Source organism: Lontra canadensis, unplaced genomic scaffold (genome assembly GCF_010015895.1).
Source record: "Lontra canadensis isolate GAN:19392208 unplaced genomic scaffold, GSC_riverotter_1.0 scaffold67, whole genome shotgun sequence".
Taxonomy (NCBI): Eukaryota; Metazoa; Chordata; class Mammalia; order Carnivora; family Mustelidae; genus Lontra; species Lontra canadensis.
In genome coordinates this window covers 11,581,852-11,602,961 of record NW_022631061.1, presented here as the reverse complement: position 1 = coordinate 11,602,961, position 21,110 = coordinate 11,581,852, and positions in this window count along the sequence as shown.

Here is a 21,110-nt window from a genome sequence, read left to right as displayed (position 1 = left end):
AGGGAGAAAGCAGGCTCCCCGACATGGGGCTCGATCCCAGGACCCTGGGATCATGACCTTAGCCAAAGGCAGCCAGCCACTTACCTGACTAAGCCACCCAGGCACCCCTAAATAAATCTTTTTTAAAAGTTTACACTGTGATAAATTACGTACATGGAATCTAGGATGTTTTTCCATTTCCTTAAACTGGAAAATGATATTTCTGTGGAATGGAAAGGAAGATAATGTTTGGTGGTGTGAGAGAAGAAAGAAGGCAGGGAGTCCCATTGGCGGTGGGTGATACATCAGAAACCAGATGTGAAATGAGGACAGGTGTGGTGTGAGCTGAAGGTGTCTGGGTCCTTTGGAGGAAGGTACAAAGTGGCACAGGCATCCAGAAGTTCAAGAGAACTGCTAGTTACTGCAGGTGGCTGGTGGTGCGGACGCCTGGCTTTGGCAGTATGCTTGTGAAAGGGGGAGGCTCCACACTGAGAAGACGTGTCTGTTCTAGGAAAGGAGATTGGGGCCAACTTTTCTTAACTGATTGGTGGCGGGATGCAGTCTTCTCCCCTACCCCAGCCTCCCAGTCCACTGTGAACTCAAAGGCCAAGTGAAATGTCTTGGCATTAGTACCTTTGCCATCTTTCTGCCTTCCAAAAGTGCAAGTCTTGTTTGCACCAGAAACCACTGGTGGAAAATAAGGATTTATATCCTCCAGGAAGAAAGAGGGCAACTTTGCGAGCTCAGCTACTCATTCTTTACTTCTCATTCCTTCCATGAGCTCCAGTCGCCCACCAGCCAGTTTTTCAGAATTCGCAGAGAACTCACAAGTTGTGGATGGTAGCCTGGGAACCATGTTGGGCACCTGTACTGCTAGAGTTTGTGCAAACATGTTTGGGGTTGTAACCATAGGAAAATGGCTGGCCCGTGGAGATGACCTTTGTTCAGACCGCTGCTTGGAGTAGGGCTCACAGGGGAGCATTTTAAGCTGGAGTTTTCTCTCTGATGCGTTGGGGCAAAAGGGAGGTCTGTCCTGCACTTCAGTGCTCAGTTGCAGAATGAGAGCGGAGCTCCCCATTGGTGTCGGGGACGCTCAGTAGGCTTGAAGAGTGTGATCTGTTCTGATGCCTGTGAAGTGATTGCCCCACAGATAAGCAAAGTGGAGGCTACCTTCTACTACCTGCCTCCCAGGTTTGATGCGAGGATTAGGGGATGAGGTAATGTCTGGAGATGGCTTCCTGTGTCGGGGAGAGAGACCTTGTACATGTAAGTTGGTGTCAGTGTAGGTAATAGTAGGCTTTGGGGATGTGTTTCCTTAATGGGGCTTTTGGACAGTCAGCGATTCCTGCAGGATGAGTGGGAGAGCCACTTGGTTCCTTTCTATCTTCGCTCTGCATTCTTAGTTGCACTCTTCCATCTTTCAAGCAGGGTGGGTGCGGACAGTTGGCCAGATCCATACTCCCAAGGGAGTCGGTAGGCCTTTCTTTCCTTGGTAACTTGAGAAGGAAGCACTTGGTAAGTAGTAAATTGTAAACCTGTTAAGTGCCCAATACAAACTAGTGATACTGGTCTTCAAGAAGATTCCCATGTACCCATACTAAGAAAATTGAGAGACCTTTTAGGCTGCTTGACCTTAACTTCACTCCAGTCATGTTTTCCCAGTAGACCGTGGAGGAAGCCAATTCCATGTGTTCTTTTCAGACCATCCTGTGTGATAGGGAGAGGGGAGCAGGGGAAAGCCCAATGTTGTGGAGGCCACAGTGAGGTATTAGAGCCCGACCCTCCAGTTCATGAGAAGTGGTGCTTAAATTTGCAGGGATTTTGAAAGCTGATTTTTTTTTCTTTTTCTTTTCAGGAGAGGGGGTGGGGGGAGGGGCAGAGGGAGAGGGGGAAAGAGAATCTTAAGCAGGGTCCAGGCCCAGAGATCATGACCTGAGCCAAAATCAAGAGTAAGATGCTCAACTGACTGAGTCACCGAGGCACCCCGTTGAGAGCTGATTTTGAAGACCATCATCATTTACAATTAAATAAACTTAGTCGTAAGTAAGTTATATTAAGAAAAACAAGAATAGTAAATGCTCAAAACTCATCACTAATGAGTTTTGTCCTAATGTACTACATTGTACTCTTGTCTGCCCTTGAGGTGTGTATGTGGCCCGTGTCTGTCTGGTGGGAATACCGTTGCCTGGCGTGCTACCGCTCTGCTGAAGCCGAACAGTTTCAGTTGAATGCATGTAATTTGAATGGGGGTAAGAAATAGTTTAACAGTAAATCGTATCAGTTAAATTGACTGGGAAAATACATTTATTGAGAAGAGTCTGTTGAGATGCAAGTCCACTCATCTAATCCGGGCTTGATTGCTGTCCTGTGTTGGCACCAGATGAAAGAGTTGGGCGGAAGTCAACGAAAGCATCTTGTGAGAATCAGTTGGCCTGACAGAATTTACACAGGAGAGTATGGTGTATTCTCTCGTTTGTAAATTGTATGCTACACATCCTTCATGGCAGTAAATTCAGAATAAACTTCTGTATATCCAGGCATCCGAAGAGCAGGTTAAATATTGACAGTGTAATGAAGACACTAGAGGACTGGCAGTTTGGGTGATCTAGAACAAACAGGTAGAGTGGGAATAGGGCAGACAGAACAGGAAGTGGTGGCAAGGCCCAGGGTGTGGTCGGGGCACTGGGTGACTGAGCTGCTGTGAGGTACGGGCCCTAGGGGGGTTGAGGTCAGGGGAAGGTGAGGCCTGGCAGTTGCATGGGGCATGCACATTAGACTTACTTCAGAGCCAACGAAAGGGACAGCAGCAACACCTGGGGTGCAGAGGAAGTCTCAAATTCAAGTGCCAAAGCCTTTAATTTGGGGAAGAAACCAGGAGGCACGTGGCAGCTGGTTATCAGTGGCCAGGAAGGGCACACAGGAGGGTAGCTGGATGCCCTTAAGCATCAACAGAGGCTTTGAAACTTGCTGGTGGAAGAAAAAGTTTCTGGAGTTGGAAGTGGAATGCAAAAGGATGCCAGTTCTGCTTTTGACTCAAGGTGTGTCACTTAGGGACCTACTTACTGGAGTGAGCAGGGGAATTAAATGACCCAAGTCAAGACCCCCTCACAACGCCTGGCACACAGAAAGGGCTCCAGAAATTGGGGTGACCAAACATTCTAGTTTGCCCAAGACAGGCTTGGGCAACTTGTGCCCGGCATAATTGTTACTGTTGCTCTAATCACTCCAAAGGTTTCAGGTTTGGGTGGTTAATTACATGTTCACTATACCCATGAATAACTGCTGTTCGGTTTCTGCTTCCCGGAGTCCTCCCTTCACAATGGATGTACTCAGAGCTCCAGTGGGTGAGCGCACTGAGGGCCTCCTGGAAGAAGCTGCCTTGGGCTGGAGGGTCGTAGTGTAATCCCAGGCATATGACGTCCTTTCCAGCCTTCTTTCCAGCCTTTTCATCTGCTGGACCATTTGTTTTGGGGGGGAGTGTCTTTCTCCTTTCCTTAATCGAGGTACAGCTCAAAGCCTTCCCTACCGTTCAGCCCCACCCCAGCCTCCCCTCAGAGGGTTTACTTGAACAGGTGGGTTAGCTGAGTTTCAGGGCTCTTTCCCCATACACAAGTGTGGCTGTGATGAGCTCTAGCTAAGTAATAATCATCCTTCGTAGTCCAAGGCAGCCCCGTAGCCATCTTAAAAAGAAGTTCGGAGCCAGGCCTGACTCACTTGGGTCACCACCAAGCTCCCAGGGAGCCGAAAGCAACTGGCCGGTACACTTGACCACCAGACACAGCCAAAGGCATTCTTTGGTGAGCCAGTGTGCGTCTGCCAACATTCCAACAAATTAAAAGCAGACCAAGAGGCCCAAGGTATTTTGACAGGTCTGGAACTGCTATTTGCTTTCTTCAACCAAGGAAAAGCTCAAAAAGACGGGAGAGGGGAAAGGACCTATGATGAAATATCTATAAGAGATCATCGGCCTTCTTTCCAGCCGGTGGTCCCTATGGGTTGCAAAACCCTGACTTTCCATATGGCTTTTCTCTGGGCTCAGGGGACAGAGCCGGTTCCTTGTGTTTAATCACCTACCTCCGAAGTTGCCATTAAGGACATAATGCCCGTGCATCCGCTTACCACCACCCCGGGAAGGGAAGCTGCGTGTCTGTAGCTACGGGTTGTGCCAATCCCATGTCAGTTTAGAAAACAGGTTGGGGTGGCAGGGGGGCGGGCAACTGTTCAGCCTTAGTTGCTGATGTGTTTTCATAGAACCTCCCCTGAAGAAGACGTAAACGCTGTCATTTGTAATTTTTGTCTTAAAAAGTGTTGCTGTGGCATTGGTGGCCTCCACTTCTCCCCCTCCCAAGTGGAATTAGATAAAATACGTGGACTTTTGCATCCTGATTTTTAAGAATATTATTTTGAAATTAATTTGAAGTCTTCAAATATTTCTTGAAGTAATATATTTTGAAAGGGAGGTGATTTTCTCCTTTGAAAAACAAGAAGTTTTTCCTACTTCAGTTCACCACACCTACCAAACCCAGGACTTGGTAAAAAGGAGACATTTCCTGAGGTCTGGCCATTTTGTTTAGAAATACTGTTGAAGCTGTTATAAGACATAACCTGAATAGAAAATGTCATTTATCCCTTTAAATGTATCTTAGGAGATCTCAAAATTCTTCAAGCCCTATGGGCTATACTTTAAATTAGTGTTATCTAAGGTTCCAGTTCCCTTCTGACTCTGTTTTCTGTCTGGAATAATTGATACTCCGTTAAAAGCATGAATAATTTTCAAAACCCTGGCTAGGACAGGCTGGAAGCATTTAACAGCTGTATGAAATCTCATGTAACCATCATGTGCCTTTTTTTTTTTTTTTTTTTTTTTTTGGAAACAACAATTGTCCTTGTCTTTTGTAAGAAAATCACATGATTAAAAAAATAGATGACTAGCAATAATTCTGCTGTCACTTGGTTACTGGCAGGAGTAGGGATAGGGAGGAAGACATAAGAAAAATGCATTCTTGGATCTCACAGCCACACCAATCTGCAAACCTTCCTGGAGTAAATAATTTCCTTTGTCATTTCTGGGGAACTAAAAAAAGGCTTCAGAATGTTTCCAGGACTGGGCATTCTGTTGTGTAATACTTTTGGAGTCTGAGTTTACCTTCCTTTGCTCAAAGAGTTGGCTCCAAACCCAGCCATCATCCCCCCTCCTGGATCTGAGTGTTGGAGAAACTGATAGGAATTGAGTGAATGAAAATTCAGTCTTTATTATGGACAATGATACTCCCTCTGGGGTTAGAATTTCTTAATGTATTTGACAGCAAAAAAAAGTTTGAATCAGCTATGGATCCCAGAGATGCTGGTTGACCCAAGTGTCTTGGAATGAAGTGTGCCTTTGTTTCAATTGTTCCTGCTTGGGAAGAGAGCTGCAGGGTACCTGTGCCTCAACTTGAGTGACAGGGGAGGCCTTCCTCGATTTCTGAGTATAAAAGTCCCAAATGTGAAATGTTTGAAAGCAGCAGGGCTAGTCACTGACCTACACAAGGAAGGTGCTGGAATTGAGTTATTTCTTGGTGAAATGAGACCATATTTTTTTTTCCAGGACAGTTCTAAGACTTGTGAGGGAAAACTATAATTAAGAAAAGTGCATGGGTTATTAGTAAAGACCTCCTGTTCAGAAGGTTTCGTGAGTTCGGTAGCGCTTAGCATTTGTAATGCCCTCCCTCAAAGGATCCCAAGCATCTGCTGATGTAAGGTCCTCCTCTTCCCTTTGAATTAAAAAGAGCAGAACAGTACCAGGCTGGCTCAGTCAGTAGAGTGTGCAACTCTTGATCAGTTCGAGTTCGAGTCTCCATGTTGGGTGTAGAGATTACTTGAAAACAAAACTAAATAAAGAGAGCAGAGCAAACCCACTCTAGGTGGACCACAGACTAGGGGAAAATGTCCCCTGGGCAGGGGACTTGTGTTACTGGAGACCTGAGGGAACCTCAAAGTAGGAGTTACTCACTGTGCACAATAAGATTATTTGGGGGGAATCTGTAGACATGCCCCTTCCAGGGCTCCTCCGAGACCTTCAGGCTCGGAATCTGCAATAGGAGTTACAGTGGCTGAAATATTCGCATTTTTACTATTCTGGGTGATTTTTATGAACGGTGATGTTTGAGAACCACCCCCCCCACCCCCACCCGGGTCTATGGAGGTACTAATAACATTAACTGCCATTCATTCATCCGTCCAATGATTAAATGTCTACTGAGCACCTGTTGTGTCCCAGGCCTTCTGCAGAGGGCTAGGGGTACCCTGTGTGGTCAACAGGACAGGGGTAGACCCGTCAGCCACCCTCCTGAGGCTCCACGTCTCCTACTCTCTTCAGCTGTGGAGGGAGGTTTGCTCAACCAGAAAGATATCATGAAGTATTCTTTAAAAATAGGCTACTTGGGGGGCGCCTGGGTGGCTCAGTTGGTTGGGTGACTACCTTCGGCTCATGATCCCAGGGTCCAGGGATCGAGTCCCACATCAGGCTCCCGGCTCTGCAGCGAGCCTGCTTCTCCCTCGGACCCTTTCCTCTCTCATGCTGTTTCTCCCTCTCTCTCTCTCTCTCTCTTTCTTTCTCACTCAAATAAATAAATAAAATCTTAAAAATAGGCTACTTGGATCAGATAAATCCCGGGCCCGTAACTGACCCTGAAATTCCAAAATTTCTGTCAGCCATCAAAGGCTTTTCTCTGCCTACCATGCTGGTGAGTGCTGAGTAAGTAGGCTGACTAGACCGGACCCCTGTCCTCCAGGTGCTTACGAGTTGAGGCTTGGTTTGGCTTCTCACCAGCACGAGGCTCAATCTCTGAATAATGCTGTGGAGTGGCTTTTAAGCAGCTTGAGCCAAGAGGCAGACCTGGAAACACAGCCGATTTGATTCAGAGTGACCACAAGGCTGAGCTAAATGCTTCCAGGTCTGAGGAAAATAACCCAGCCTGTGAAGGATCTGTTTTCCATTGGAAATGAGGCTTAAAAAAAAAAAATAGTAATAATAATAAAGCTGTAGGAGAGAAGGAACTCATCTTGCAAAATCTTTGAAGGAACGTAAGCTGGACCCGGTTGTTCTGGCTGAGATGAGCTTACCATACAGACCTCTGTGGCCCAGGCTGGGCAAGTGTCTCCTTGCTCCCCGGCCAAGCCTGCCGCAGCTCCAGGGTGGGGAGCCTCTGTTCCAAAGCCCTGGTGAGGAGCAACAGCCACAGTGCGAACTGCCCTGGGGAGGGTCAGACACTCAGTTGTGATAACGCATTGACACCTCATTTGGGTGGTGTCCTCAGGCTGAGCTCTGTTCCACACAAGGGAACGTTCTGGATCACAGGAAGTCGCTACCCCTATGGCTGCCTGGATTTTTTCTTTTGTTTGAAAAGTGTCCCCCAAAGTAGGATGTAAATCTTGGTTACAAAAAGAATCTTACCCAGTTCAACTTGACCTTTTTGGATGACATGACAGAATATCTGCAACTGAGCCAAGTTGGGGTTCAGAGATGTCCTCGGCACTGTTGATACAGATCTCAGTGTTGGGCCTTCCCTCCCGTCAACTCTCTCGCTGGGTCCCTCACTCTCCCCACTCTTTATCGTGGAAAATTTCCGACCTACACAAAAGCAGGGAGAATAGAAAGTACAGTGGTCCTGCATGTCCTCATCCCCTGGGTTGAACAGTTATCAACTCATGACCAGACTTGTTTTATATATACCCACCCTTCACTCTGGATTATTTTGAAGAAACTCCATATAGCACGTGATATCACCTGCTTAAAAGGTTTATCTGTATAATTATATAGAGAAGAATCCTTTCAAGTGTTAAAATATTTTTATTGACACGTAGAACTTACATACGTTCAGACCCTCAGAACGCAAGTGTATCATTCAGTGAGTTTGGAAACTCCATCTCAAGGTAAATCACATTTTTAGCATCCTGTCCCTTCGTGCCCTCCTCAGTCAGTTCCTTGTGTTGAGAAGCAACCACTGATCTGATTTTTATTGCTACTGGTTATTTTTGCCTATTTGAGAATTTCATATAATGAGATCATAGTTCTGAACTCCTGGCTTCCTCTGGTGTACTATTTTTGCGATTCGGCCATGTCATTGCTTGTATTAGTGGTTTGACCCCTCTATTTTTGAGTAGTATTTCATTGAATAGATAGGTGAGTTGGTTGATCCATTCTTCTGTTGATGGATACCTGTGCTGTTTTCAGCTTTTGATTAGTATGAATAAAACTGCTATAAACAGTCCTATCCAAGGTTTGTGTGTTTGTGTTTGTGTGTGTGTACATACAGTTTTATTTCTCTTGAGTAAATACCTAGGATTGGGATTGCAGAGTCATAGGTATATTTACCTTTTTAAGAAAATGCTGAATGGCTTCCCAAAGTGGTTGTCCCATTTTATACTCCCACCAGCAATGTTTGAGAGTTCTGGTTGTTCCATATCCTCTCCAAAATTTAGCATTTTTCATCTTCTTAATTTTAGCCCTTCTGTTGCTCATAGTGGTATCTCATTATGATTTTAATTTGCATTTCTCTGGTGATTAATGTTGTTGAACCCCTTCTCATAGGCTTATTGGCCATTTGTACATCCTCTTTCATGAAGTGTCTATTCAAGTATTTTACTCATTTTTTTTATTGGGTTGTTTGTCTTTTTATTATTGAGTTTTGGAAGTTTTTATATATTGTGGGTACAAGATACGGGTGTTGTTCTGTTTGTCTTATCTATCTTTTCAGATCTAGGTGTTGCACATATATCCTCCCAATGTGCTATCAATTTTCTTGACAGTGTCTTTTGATAAATAGTACTTTTAAGTCCACTTTGTTAACATTTTTCCTTTAAGATTTGTGCTTTCTGTGTTTTCACCAAGAAATCTTTATCCACCCCTGTGTTCTCTTATGTTTTCATCTAACCGTTTTTTTTTTTGTTTATCTATAGGATCAAGAACAAAAACAACAACAAAAATATAATCATAATACCATTATCACACATAAGGAGTAAGAAAATCTTAATATTATTAAGGATCCAGTGAACACAATGTTAAAATTTTCTATTATTTTCTAACTTTTCCTTAGAGTTTGTTTATTCAAATTAGAATCCAAATGACATTCTGTATTGCTATTTTCATACGTCTCTAAGAGTCTTTCTTAATCTATATATCTTGCCTTTTTTCTTTTTTTGCACTCTGTTGAAGAAACTGGGTCATTGGTCTTGTAGACTACCCCACGATTGGGATTTCAGATTGTATCTTCATGGGATCATTTAGCCTATTTCTCATCCCCTAGATGTCCTGAAAATTACTGGTTAGATCTCGAGCTATGATCATATCTATGTTCATTTTTTGTAAAGAGTGTATCATAGTGTTCTGTGAATACATAGGAAGAGAAGTACACAACGTTTGTGTCTCTTTCTTATGATTTTAGCAGCCACCGATGATCATTGTTGTCATGATTATTTTATTACGGGTTATAAAATGAGGAAAGTCTATCATTTCTTTTAAATTCATTAGCTGAAAACTTCTATGAAGCGACCTCCCTATAACAACTATTTGGGCGCCCTATGGACTTTACCTTGAATAGTTCCCAGGACATCATTGATTTCAGCAGATCGCTAACCTGCTTTGTACCACCCGTTTTAAGTTCTCCCCACAGCGTTAGTCTGAAGTTGTTGCTTATTAGTATTTACAGCAACAGCAATAATAATCACTGTCTGCTGAGCACTTTTCGGGGCAGGTTCTAACCTAAGTATTCAATGTAGGTCACTCATCAGATACTCCGAGGTGGAAATGATTACTCATAGATCCTCATGGCTTTCACCATAAGATAATGAATTTATTTTATCATCCCTGATCTTCCCTGTGGGTTTCTTGTAGGCCATTGCTTCCACTATGGATATGTGGAAGGCTTCCCTCCTCTTTTAACTTTTTAGGTTGAGAAGATTGATACCATGAAATGCCTTTCCCTGCGTGGAAAAAATAAGACCTCAGGATAAACACTCCTATAACAGGATGTTGACTATCCCCATGAAAGGTGAAAGACTGTGGTTCCAGCACGCATAATCCCAACTCTGGCTGCTTACTGACTCAAGCCAGAAGTTTAACCAAGTCATACCACCCTGACAAAGGCTCCATTTCCTCCTTGGTAGAATAGGAAAAATAATACCAGATTGTGACTTGTTGCCAAAGAGGTGTTTCCCACTACAGACCACATGGAGACAACTTGGGTAGGTAGTGGAGTTTGTGACTGCTTGCTTCCAAATAAACATAGGAGAGCAACATCCCAGAGAACATACCCTCCCTGATGAGAGTCCCCATTTTTCCATCCTTGTGGCTTCATGTCTTTTAAAAGGAAATGACCTAAGTGATGAGATGTTTGAAGGAAATTATTAAACCGAATACTTAAAATTGACTTTGACTTGAAAGAAGAAAGTGGTCAAGATTTGAAAGACGAATGAGCTTGTGCTACAGAGCAGTCCATTTTGCCAGGAGACATACCATTCACCTAGGGCATAGGCTGAGGTTTGCACTCTGTCTTGATTGGAGGAGGGGGATGATTTTTGTCTCTTAAGCAGCTTGTGCCTCCTTGTGCTTCCTAGCCCTTGATGCCCTTCCACAAATATAGCTTGTGCACACCCAACCAGGTTGCCATCCCTTTGGACATTTAACTCAGTTATGAAACAATTTATTTTCCCTTAAAACCTCAACCAAGGATTGCTGTGGTCTTTCCTGAAGATACACATATGTTCAGTAAAAGTTTACCAGTCTCCACTGTTTCGTTTTGTTTTTCTTCCTCTCTCTTTTTTTTTTTTTTTTTTTTTTAAGAGGGGAACTGGGGGAGAGGCAGAGGAAGAGGGTGAGAGAGAATCTCAAGCAGGCTCCACACCCAGGGCAGACCTTGTTGCCGGGCTCGATCTCATGACCCCGAGATCATGACCTGAGCTGAAATCAAGAGTCAGATGCTTAACTGACTGAGCCACCCAGGCATCCCCAGTCTCCATTGTTTTAAGCTAGGGATTCTGTTTTATACAGAATGATTATTCATCCCAGTTTTCTCAGGACAGCTTCAACTTCTACTTGTTGGCCTCTGGTAGTTAATAATAGTATTCTCTTTCACTTTCAGAAGTGTTCTGGTTTGGGTATGTCATATGGACACCCTACTTACACACAATAGTTTACCCGATACTTTTCTTCCGGCTCAGGTGTGAAGTGGTGCACTTGAGCAGGTCCTCTTGGCTCCTCCTGGAGGAGGGACTCACTGGCGTTTCATGACTGTCCCCCTCTGATACAGCCTGTGAGACCAAGAGTGCCCCCCCTAGTCTTTCTCAGCCTTCCTACTTCAAATAACTGGAAATACTGTTTTTCCATCTGAAGCCACTCCAAGTCTCCACCTTGCAGCTCATTCCAAGAGAGCATAGCAAGTATGTAGCAACCGCCATGTTTCATGTTAGCCTGTCCACGAGGATCTGAGCTGCAGTCTTACAGAATGAGGCCAGGTGCTCACGGCTGGGCATTATACTCCAGAAGCTTTTGCTCAACGAATGAGAACCACATTAAGAGGATGCTGTTCACTTCATTATTTTATTTTATTTTTAAAGAAAGATTCTATTTATTTATTCAAGAGAGAGAGCACACAAGTTGGGGTGGCAGGGGGGCGGATGGAGAGGGAGAGGCAGGCTCAGAGAGCCTGATGCTGGGCTCGATCCCAGAACCCTGGGATCATGATCTGAGCTGAAGATAGATGCTTCAGCAACTGAGCCACCCAGGAGCCCCAAGGGTGCTGTTCACGTCAGACAGCTACCTCAGTGTACAATAATAGAACAGCACTGTCCAGGCCAGAGGAGAGGCAAGGGAAATTCAGCTTGGTCTGAAACACAAACACACAAACCAAAACAACCTAAGATCTACCCATCAGAGTCCTATGCATAATCAGGCTGAGTCAAAAGTGGCAACTAGGGGCACCTCGGTGGCTCAGTCAGTTAAGCGTCTAACTTTTGATTTGGACTCAGGTCATGATCTCAGAGTCTGCTGAAGATTCTTTCTCTCCCTCTCCTTCTGCCCCTACTCCCGTCATGTACTGTCTCACTCTGAAAAAAAGTCAACTATATAAAAATCAGAAACTTAAAAAAAAAAGTGGCAATTAGACATAGCTAAAATAACCAAGTATTTTGCCTGATGGAGGCTCTAGACTCAACTGAGGGAAGATAGATAAGAATTGAATTCCTAAGTGAGTTCAACTTAGGTGCCTCTTTGGGATATACACTGAAGCCACTCATGAATTACCCTGGTCATTATTCATGCATACATCCTTCTAACAATGTAACAATCAAGATAATAGATCTGAAAACACTTTAAAAACTGAAATGTGTGTAAATATTAAGTAGTAAGATCCACTATATTTGTGGCATTGTGTTGAAGGCTATGGGAACAAACAACCAGTAAGACATGATTCTTACCTTCAAAAGCTTGTAATTCAGTTAAGCAAATCATTGCAACACAAGGCTCCCAGCAGCCAAAGCTAGAACGATCTGAGCAACAAAATAAGTAATGGTAGTATTTATATTTAATATAATTTAATTCCTGTATAATATAAAATCTACAATGATAGAAGAGTATAACTATATATTCTGTGATGTAATACATAGTATAATTTAATATTAATTTTAAATAGAACAAATACTCTGCAATTAATACTGAGAAGTGTAAATGAAATAAGTACGTGAGGAGGAGAGACAAGCTTTCTTTACAGAAAAGTTCTAATGAATAAATACAGACGGGATGAGGGAAGTAAATGTCACCATTAGAGTATCCGAGTAATGATTGTTGCAGGAAGATCCACTGATGAATGGTAAATTAGAGAGCGAAAGTTTAAGGAGAAACAGAATATCTGCATAGCCTCAAAGTATCTCCCCCACATATTTTCTTTTCAATTTTTTAAAAATTAACATATAATGTATTAGCCCCAGGAGTACAGGTCTGTTCTCCCATGTATTTTCCAACTGTGAAAGGGGTACATAATGAGACCAGAGTGGAGAACTCTGGCAGGTGCCTCCTTGGCCAAGTGATCAAGGTCAACATCAACGGTAGTAAGACCCAGCATCACCATGCACTTGCTGATGTGATGTCCTGAGAAGACACATCCTGTCTGTGGTATTTTTGCTGAGAATGAACAACCTCAGACCAACCCAAGTTAAGAGACATTCTATAAAATACTTGATCAGTCCGTCTCTCAAAGTGTCCAGCTCACATCACAGATTTGGGGAGAGTAAGGAGACTTGATAACTGAATGCAGTGAGGGATCCTAGATTGGATCTCGTTACAGAGAAAAGGACACTGGTGGGAAAAAAAATCCAAAACACCCCTGTAGTTTAGGTAATAGTATTGTACCAGTGTTAACTTCCTGGTTTGGACTGTTGTACAGCAGCTATATAGGTGTTAACACTGGGGGAAGTTGGATGAAATGTGAGCAAAAACTCTTTGTATTATTTTTATAACTCTTCTGCGTGTCTATAATTATCGTTAAAAATCAGTATATGTGCACGATAGCTAGGGGTAAACAGTTAGTGTCCTAACTGTGTCTCTCCCCTATGGTACAAGCAAGATTCCTTGCGTGACCTGGAACCTTGCCTGCTCAGAATGAAAATAATCTCCTTGTCGGACTCTTCCGCACTCTGAAAACCGGCTTGTCGGCATGTCGGGGTCTCTGGGCCCAGGGTGGCGGGGAAACCTCTGTGGGGTGGTTGGATGCCTGAAGTGTCCTACAGGGTTGTGTGGTGCTTGGTTCCATTCCTGTCACTCCTGGGGGACATGCTGTCTCTGGAGCTGCTTTCCCCAGGTCTGTGTAAGGTTGGGATTTCGGCATGAAGTCTCCTCCAGAGAAACGTGCTGGAATCTTCTGTCATGGCTTGACAGCCCCTGCTGGGCCTGTTTGCTGTCCCTTTCCCTTTGCTCCCAAGAGGTGTCCGGAGACTTGGGGAACTTCTGACTCATTTTAGTGAGTGACTGTGGCCATTCTGCTGAGATGCTGTGTCCCCAAGGGAAGAGGCAAGTGCTGCCCGGGAAGGTGTCTGCAGTCGCATGGCTCCTTGGGACGACAAGCTCAAATGGGACTTTATGGCCACATGTCATGGAAACCATAACGTGATTTTTGGGAGCAGGGCGGTGCTGGTGGAGGGGGTATTTGGCTCTGCTTCTGTTTGAATGGTCTGTCAGCAGCTCCAAAGTGTAGCAGTGTGACGTCTGTCAGGCATGGCGTGACTTTTATATCTGCAGACTTGAGGCCAGAACATGAGCTTTAAAGAATTCAAGCAATGAGAAAGCGAGTACTCAGGGAAACTCTCATCTCTGCATATTCGGTTCTAGAAACTCTGCTGAGAGAGCAGCCCTTCTGTTAATTAATTTTCTGAAAAAAAAAAAAAAAGGACTTTAAATGGATTGCCATATTTTTTCTTCCAGGAGTTGGTCCCTAGATGCCAAATAAATATCCCCTTGATCTTGGGGTATGTGTGTGTATGTAGGGAGAGGGTGATGCTTTTACTTGGTCTCACTGTATGCAGTACAGCTAGGTCCTGCTTGGAGAGCTGGTAGCAAAGCTAGGGATGGGGGTTAGCCTGGTCCCACTACCCCCTCCTCTCTGTAACTGTGATAGAGGGTCATGAAACCACAGGGGTTAGGGGACACCTAAGATATTATGCCTTTCTGCGTCCAAAGTGGGGAGCTGAATGAGAAGGTAGAAAGGAATGGTTGGAGGGTTGGAATCTGTTCTGAGAGTCAGTGTCAAATACTGGCTCTTTCGCCTAACAGTTATGTAACCCTGGGCAGGCACCTTCACCGACCTGAGCCCTTCTTTCCTCCCTGACGAAACAGGATAAAAAGTAATGCCTTCTTTTCAGGATTGTTGTGAGGCTTACATAACATGGTGCTTGTAAGCCACCCGCCTGGCGCGGGGCATGGAGGATGGCCTCTTAGCTCCTGCCGTCCCTCCCGTGGGGCTTCCCTCTCACCCTCCCTCTCATCCAGGTGGATGTTTGCATCTTCATCTCCAGGGAGGGGACCAGGGATACACACAGGTCTGTCTGACTCCCTGGGCCAGTGTGCCTTCTCTCCACCACCAGCCTCACTCTGGAGCCCAATGGGGTGGGTGGTGTGGGCTCCGAGGGACTGCCGCTGACCTTGGAAGCCTTTTCAACAGCTTTGCCTTTGCAGAATCATCCTTGGAAAAACCTGTTCATCAGCCATGTGCCCTGCCAGGTCGGCCAGCAGCCCAAGTGCTTTATTTTCAATTTTTTTCCCCCCCAGTGAAACAGGCTGCAAGGCCCACCTCCAGTTCAGACCCCCACAAGTCTCAGTGCTAGAAAGCGTCATGGTGAGTGGCTTTGGTGAACATGTCTTCTGTGCCACCACCGTGCTCAAAGCATTCCCTGCATTATCTCATTTAACCCCTGTGTCAGTCCTGAGAGGAAGGGGTTTTATTTCTATTTTCCTGATGAGGAGTCTGAGGATTAGAAAAGTTTTAAGAATTGACTCCAGCTTGTCGAGCAGAGCTGGTCTACCTACAAGGCCATGTTCTTTACCACCATGGTGTGCTGTCCAACTCAGACCAATCTAGACAGACCGTTCAAGGTTTTCCTAAGCCGAGTGTCAAGGGCACGTGACTGGATGCTCATATTTGGATATGGAAAAGCAGGGGTGTCTGGGTGGCTCAGTCGGTGAAGCGTCTGCTTTTGGCTCAGGTCATGATCTCAGAGGGTCCTGGGATCGAGTCCCGCATCCAGCTTCTCGCTCACTGGGGAGCCTGCTTCTCCCTCTGCCTGCTGCTCCCCCTGCTTGTCTTCTCTCTCTCTTCCTGGCAAATAAATAAATAAAATCTTAAAAAAAAAGATATGGAAAAGCCCATTACACACCTGACAGGTATAACCCAGCCAGGGCCATGCCTTCTGCACTCCTGGCCCGTGAAGATGACTTAGGACTTTAACAGTGGTCTTCTACACGGAATGCCATCCCCTAACGTTTCTCCTGGACTGATGATTCTGGAACACATAATCCAGGATTCAGGGAAAAACGGGGGTTGGGATGGAACAAACTGTATAAACCAACAAGCAGCCATTATGCAGGGCTGTGTTGAGAGCTTTGGACTCCGCAGGGCTGGTTTACCAAATTTGGCAGGGAAAGCTCACCTCTACTCAGAATCTTCCTGCTGAGATGTTACTCCTGGACATGTACGCTCCGACTTCTGTGAGATGATGTAAAATATTTAAAAAGAATGCATTTTTTGGGTCTGGGGCTCTTACTTCACCAGCTAGACTCTGGTAGATAATAGGACATCTGTGTGTGGCACCGGGAGGCTTGTAAACCACGACGAAACCATGATCATATCATTGCTCAGCCGCGCGGCTCCCCTCGTGGGGTCAAACCCACACATTGGCGGTTGGTTTCCATTCTTGTTGCGACATCCCTGGGGTGGGAGGCAGCAGTCCCACACTTCATATAGTTTTGAAGATGTGGGACTTGAGTTACAGTGTTATCTTTTATATGCCATCCATTGCCACAAGGTATTTGCATTAATATCAAAGGTGGAAAGAGAAGAAATAATTAAGCAACAGAGCACTGATTCATTAAGAGACTCTCATGCTCACTGTTTCTCTTTGTCAAATCATCCTTTTATACCTCAGTCTTTTTATAATAGAACATTTCTACCAGGCACAAATGTACACTAGTATAATGGCCCCACGTGCTTACTACCCAGCTGTAACATGTACAGCCCCCATTCACCCCACAGCAGAGTATTCTGAAAGCGATGCTTCCAATTCTCTGGATCTGTAAATACTTCAGTATTAATCTCTAAACGATAAGGGCTCTTTAAAAAAAAAACCAAAAAACCACAATCTGATTATCATGCCTTAAAAAAATCAACAATAATTGTTTATTATCCATTAGCGTTCTTATTTTCCTGACATCTGACACACTTTTTTTTCAGTTTTATTGGGGGATAATTTACAAACTATAAACTTCACTGATCGTAAATGTACAGCTTGATCTTCAGTGAATGTAGACAGTTGTGCAAACATGAGCACAGTCCAGTCTTAAAGCATACATTCTTAATGGTTTGTTTGAGTCATAATTTTATTAGGGCTCCTATGTTGTGATTGCAAAAAAAAAAAAAATTGAAAACAGAAAATAAGGCATTTGGGCTGCTGGACAATACCTATACATGAAAAGAGACTTAAAACACATCATTTAACATAAATGTTCACCTCCCCCTGTACTTCCTGTACGTTGGGTTTGGAGACTCACTGAGATTCAGGTTCCATTTCTCTTTTTAGCAAGGTGACATTATAGGTGGTGTAGTATCCTTCCAATGGAACGTCATGGTGTGTGATTATCTTTTTTCTTGATTTTAGCAACCCTTGATAATTATTGCCTAAATCCCTTATTTCATTACAACTACAAAATGATGGTTTGCTCATTTCATTTTCCTTCTCCTTTATTACCTAGAAGGCTTCTGTAAGATAACCTTGCCCTCTTAAACCGCTTGGTATCCTAAGTTTGAATTCAAATATGAAAGCAGCATAAATGCCTCATCCTTTGCTTTATTTACTGTTTTTCTTTTTTTAAAATTCTTATGAATTTTAATGGATTAACATGAATTTTGTTAAATTTTTAAAAATTTTTATTTTTTTTCAGTGTTCCAAAATTCATTGTTTATGTACCACACCCAGTGCTCCATGCAATACGTGCCCTCCATAATATTTACAATTTTTCAAAATAATGGGTTGATTCGCCAGCAGACTCCAAAGCAACCATTGAGTTTTGTTTGTTTTTTTAATGTCTAATTATGAAGTCAGAGATTCAGATGCACTGGAAGTGTTTCCGTTTATGGTGTGGATATTGTCCTCTTTAATACTCAGTCATTCCACGTGGCCAGTTGGAATCTAATCAACTTGGCACTTCCTTCTTTTGGACACAACTTAGTCGTTTTTGGTAGCTTCTTTTCTTTGTGGTATGACAAAAATTTTGGGGTCCTCTGGTACATTTTGTGCCACAGATCTGGAATCAGTCATTTCTTCAAAGAGTACTTGTTCTTTAAAGTGGAAACTTTTTTATATGCAGAGACCATAGTCTGGGTGCTAGGAAACTCATTACTACTGAACAGGTTATTTTTCACTAGGATTTTTAGTGGAAGAAGCTAGAAAAAAAGGCTTGAGGTAAAATACATCATTAATTCCAATTTAAACTCAGGACCACAAGATTTTTTTTTTATTTGACCTAATTGATTATGCATTTGTATCTCCTTCCTCCACTGACAATTCTCATTTTCAACTACAGCAGACGCTGAAAAACACAGTTTTGAAATATGCAGGTCCACTTACATGTGGCTTTTTTGGGGATACGGTACAGTACTGAAAATGTATTTTCTCTTCCTTATGTTTTTCTTAATAACATTTTCTTTTCTCTAGCCTTCTTTATTGTAAGAACACAGTATACAATACATATACAAAATATGTGATAATGTTCATGTTATCGGTAAGGCTTCTGGTCAACAGTAGGTTATTAGTAGCTAACTTTTGGGGGAGTCAAAAGTTATACATGGATTTTTGACTCTTCAGGTGCTCAGACCCCTAACCCCAGCATTGTTCAAGGGTCAATTTTATAACAATATAATCATTTATTTGCTTTATCAGCCCAAATTGCTATCTTAGAACAATACCAACACTATTACAAACAATGCTTACTAAAAAACAGTTTAAACTTTTTAAAAAAAGTTTATTTAATTTTTTATGTAATCTATACACCCAACAGAGGACTTGAACTCACGACCTTGCAATCAAGAGTTGCATGCTCTTCTGACTGTGCCCCAAGAGTGCAACTTTTTTTTAAATGTTAGTCACCATACAGTACATCATTAGTTCAAGTTGTCCTTTGCTTGTTTTCCTTTTCAGGATGTTCTACTAAGGAATATACAATAATATCACAGAATTTTAAAGTCACTTGGAAATCATCTCTGTGTGATTACTCTACTAAAACATACAAATTTGAGTTTATTTGCTTTTTAAAATTTCATTTTTAGGTCATCCTTTTTTTAACAGCTTCATTGATGTATAATTTACATATCATAAATTCACCCATTTTAAGTGTACAATTACATAATTTTTAGGAAATTTATAGAATTGTACAACCACCACTAAAATCCAATTTTGAACTTTTTTTTTTTTATCACCCCCAAAGGATTCTTTGTACTAGTTTGCACTTACCCGCCCCCCCTCCCCCGGTCCACTCAAACATGATTTTGCTTTCTGGCTTTATAGATTGTTCTCACCTGGACATTCCATATGAACAGAATCATCAATAGGTAATTTTTTTTCATTTCTTCCACACTGGATTTTATTGCTTCGTTAATACAGAGAGGGAAAACTGGTGGCAACAGAGAGTGTTCTGTTCTTTGTTCTCCATTTCTTTTCCTAATTTCTCCATGTTGATCCATTCCATAATAAACTAGCTCAAAGAAACAATAGTAAACTCCTAGAAGTTAGAGGGGTAAATTTAAACATCAGATATATAAATGCTATATTTTGCTGGCATTTGGGTATTTTTTAAATTAACATATAATGTATTATTTGCCCCAGGGGTATAAATCTGTGAATCATCAGTCTTACACATTTCACAGCACTCACCATAGCACATACCCTCCCCAATGTCCATAACCCTAGGCCTCCTCCCCCATCCCCAGGCACCTTCAGTTTATTTCCTGAGATTGAGTGTCTCTCTTATGGTTTGTCTCCCTCCTGATTCTATCTTGTTTCATTTTTTCCCCTCCCCTCACCCCATGGCCCCCTGCCCTGCCTCTCAGATTCCTCATATCAGAGAGATCACATGATAATTGTCTTTCTCTGATTGACTTCTTTTGCTTAGCATAATACCCTCTAGTTCCATCCTCATCGTTGCAAATGGCAAGATTACTTTTTTGATGGCTGCATAGTATTCCATTGTGTGTGTGTGTGTGTGTGTGTGTGTGTGTGTGTGTGTGTGTATCTCACATCTTCTTTATCCATTCATCTGTTGATGGACATCTAAGTTCTTTCCATAGTTTGGCTATTGTGGACATTGCTGCTATAAACATTCGGGTGCACGTGCCCCTTCAGATCACTACATTTGTATCTTTGGGGTAAATACCAGTAGAGCAATTGTTGGGTCATAGGTAGCTCTATTTTCAACTTTCTGAGGAACCTCCATACTGTTTTCCAGAGTGGCTGCACCAGTTTGCATTCTCACCAACAGTGTAGGAGGGTTCCCCTCCCTCTGCATCCTTGCCAACATCTGTCGTTTCCTGACTTGTTAAATTTAGCCATTCTGACTGGTGTGAGATGGTAGTTCACTGTGGTTTTGATTGGTATTTCCCTGATGCCGAGTGATGTGGAGCACTTTTTCATGTGTCTGTTGGCTATTTGGATGTCTTCTTTGCAGAAATGTCTGTTCATGTCTTCTACCCATTTCTTGATTGGATTATTTGTTCTTTGGGTGTTGAGTTTGATAACTTCTTTATAGAATTTGGCTACTAGCCCTTTATCTGATATGTCCTTTGCAAATATCTTTCTCCCATTCTGTTGGTTGTCTTTTGGTTTTGTTGACTGTTTCCTTTGCTGTGCAAAAGCTTTTGATCTTGATGAAATCCCAATAGTTCATTTTTGCCCTTGCTTTCCTTGTCTTTGGTGATGTTTCTAGGAAGAAGTTGTGGCGGCTGAGGTCGAAGAGGTTGCTGCCTGTGTTCTCCTCAAGGATTTTTATGGATTCCTGTCTCACATTGAGGTCCTTCATCCATTTTGAGTCTATTTTTGTATGTGGTGTAAGGAAATGGTCCAGTTTCATTCTTCTGCATGCGGCTGTCCAATTTTCCCAACACCATTTGTTGAAGAGACGGTCTTTTTTTCCATTGGACATTCTTTCCTGCTTTGTCGAAGATTAGTTGACCATAGAGTTGAGGGTCCATGTCTGGGCTCTCTATTCTGTTCCATTGATCTATGTGTCTGTTTTTGTGCCAGTACCATGCTGTCTTGACGATGACAGCTTTGTAATAGAGCTTGAAGTCCAGGATTGTGATGCCACCAACTTTGGCTTTCTTTTTCAATATTCCTCTGGC